This window comes from Rhea americana, unplaced genomic scaffold (genome assembly GCF_003343005.1).
Source record: "Rhea americana isolate MKP2758 unplaced genomic scaffold, rheAme1 scaffold_562, whole genome shotgun sequence".
NCBI lineage: Eukaryota > Metazoa > Chordata > Aves > Rheiformes > Rheidae > Rhea > Rhea americana.
The window spans coordinates 48,934-51,799 of record NW_028186715.1 but is presented as its reverse complement, the minus strand read 5'-3'; positions in this window follow the sequence as shown (position 1 = coordinate 51,799).

Below are 2,866 nucleotides of genomic sequence, written 5' to 3'. Positions count from 1 at the left end.
TTATCTCGGCGCTGTCATGGCGCGGCTCCGCACCGGGGGCGCAGGCAYGGGCCCTGGTGCCCTGTCTGGGGTGAGAAGCCTTTTTGAGCCTGTTCCCCCTGCAGGCCTTGCTGTAGTAACTGAGGCAGAGGCTTAAAAAAAAAARAGAGAGAAAAGAATTAAATATTATCTCCACGGAGCCTCTGGGGATGGCCGTTGCTTAATCACAGCTATTCGGAGTTGCACTGGGCGCGAGCGGGGCTCTGCGGCAGGCGAGCTCTCTGCACCCCTGCTTCTCCTGGGTATTTACGCTGGCTTTGTTTTGGGGGGAGCTCAGGACTGGACCCGCTGATTTAATTAGATGACTTTATTGGAGCCGGAGATGGCTCCTCGCCTAGCTCTTGGGCTGTGGGGTGCCTCTCGCCTCCGTCGCTGGCCTGCGGCTCGCCATGGCCCTGGGGCCTTTTACTTTTCCGCGGAGCACGGGAAAGGCGGGGGTCCGGCAGCTGAGAAGGTCCAGGCTTCAGCTGGAGCGCTGCTTCGCGTCCCGTGCCGAGTGCTCTCCCAAATAAACCTCGCCTCCACCCTGCGGTTTGGGGGTGAGCCCACTTTCCTTGGCGGCATCGAACCCCAAGTCAGTCCCTGCTGGGGCTCGCGGTGCCTTCGCGCCGCTGCTGCCTCCTGCCCCACGGGACTGGGACTGTCTCGGGGCAACGCGTCGTGTCCTGTGTTCCTGTGCTCAGCCGGGTCGCTTCCACCGTGTGCTGCCTTCTCCCCACTACCCGGTGTTTCTGCACGGGCTCGGCGCAGCCCTGGGCCTCCCCTGTCCCCAGGCGGGCTCTGGTGCAAGCGGGGACCGGGGAGCTTTCCTGGGATATTGGTCRTGCGCTGCAAGGATGATCAAAACGCCCAGGTAGGGCGCTGGGCCGGGCGAAGGCGGTTCGGCCGCTCGCAGCGGCGTCTGGTCGCAGCGCGCGTCGCGGGTTCGAGGCAGGGGCTCGCTCGGCGCTTCGGGCCCCGGCGGTGGTGGGCTGCCAGGTGCCTGTCCCGGCCCTGGAGCCCCTGCAAGGSAAGCTCCTTCATCCCGGGGTTTTGCTGCGTGGAAGGGGGAGAGAGGAGGGCGCCCCGGGGAGGGGGTTTCTGGTGCGGCTTGCGTGATGTTTGCCCGCTGTTCGGTGCGYGCTTCAGCCGTTCGAATGATAAACTGTGGTTTCTTGCTTTTATCAGATCGCAGACAGTAGGGCCGGAGGGGACGTGGGAAGGCAGCGAGTCCACCTCCCCGACCCAGCGTTCGTTCAGCCAGGCCCCAGCTCTTCGGTCTGAGCTGAATTTTAGGTTTTGGTTCTGTTTTTGAAGAGCTGGCGTGGCTGGCAGATGCTCTACGGCTTTGTTGTCCGACGGGGAYGCTCGGAGAAGCCGTGCAGTCTGTGTGCGAAATGAGGGCTTTGCTGTCCTTGCCTGGATGCTTCTGCGTCCGTGCAAACGCCGGGAACGAGGAGGCAGCGAGCGCTCAGACCTGGTGGACGTCCAGGCCGGCGTCGTGGAAGGCGCCCGGCCGCAGCGCAGCTTCCTGCAGGGCAGGCTGCAGACAGGGGTTTCCTCTTGAGCCCCCCGTCCTCGGAGGACATTTGCTTTATCGCCTGCAAGAGGGGCTGGGCTGCGCGCAGCTTYGTGCCCCTCGCCTTGGGAAGATGCTCGGTGGGTGAGCTTAGGGCAGCTGAATTTGTCCCAATCCAACCCAAAATCCCAGCTGCTGCTGCCTGCGCCTGCTCTGGCTGTGTTTGGAGGGAGAGAGGGGCACCGGCTYGTGGTGTCACCTCATCCTGTGCAGCACTTGGGGTTTGCCATGCCGAGGGTCCATCCTGCTCCGTCGCTCCCCAGCTGTTTGGCTCCAGACAGATCCCATCTCGGCGCTGCCTTTCCGGGCTGGAAGATGTSGCTAATTCTGTCTGCCCGCCAGAGCCCTGCAGGATTTAGTAGTGTTAAGTAATAGGCACCTGGAGCTGATTGAGKGGAAGTAGAATAGATCTGAAGGTGCGGTAGAAGTTTACTCTGCAGGGGTGAGTTTAGGGTAGGAACTGGCCTTTTGTGGTGTTCGTGCAGCACTTCCAGGGTGGAGCTTCAGATGATGCTCTTGGAGAATGTATTAAAATGAAAGAAATGACCCAAAAAGTCGGTCGCGTGGCAACGCAGACCCACGAGTGTTCCCTCTGGTCGCTCTGTCCAAGCGCCCTGCGGTGCTGCTCGGATGCTCGTGGCTGAGCACCACGGACCTCGAACGCGAGGCAGGCGGCTCAGGGCTTGGGAGCGTGGGTGCTCCTCTGCCACCCACGCTGTGACCTCAGGCTTGTCACTTAGTGCCCTGCTCCCCTGCCTGGAGGAGGTGCTTTTGCCAAGGGCTGGTGAGCTGAGCTCCCCCCAGGGCTCTGGCATTCGGGAAGCGGAGGGCGAAACGGAGCAGGTAAGCGGCCGGCGGCCGGCCGGTGTCTCCTGACAGCAGCCGGGGCGTAGCTCCGCAGTTAGTATCCCTTGGCGCTGTCACGTTTTGCAATGCAAATAGCTTTCTCTTTGCATTGAGCCGTTCTCATGCAAATTCATGGGGTTTGTCCATTTTCTCCCCCCCACCCCAGGTTCCAGATCTGGTGCAATCATTTTTACCTGTGCAGAGGGAGCTAGTGCATCCCTGCCGCCCAAGGCAGCTGCAACTTCTTTGGCTCCTGTAATGCCAGACACAAAGCGAGATTCAGGTGCTGGGTGAGAGGGTGTKTTTTTCACACAGTTGCACAGTTGAACTTGCCAGAGGAGAGCGGTGGGGACCGAGCGCTCAGCCGGACCCGCAGAGGCACTGGACGTTCCTGTGGATATTGTAACACTCCCGAGCGACCGT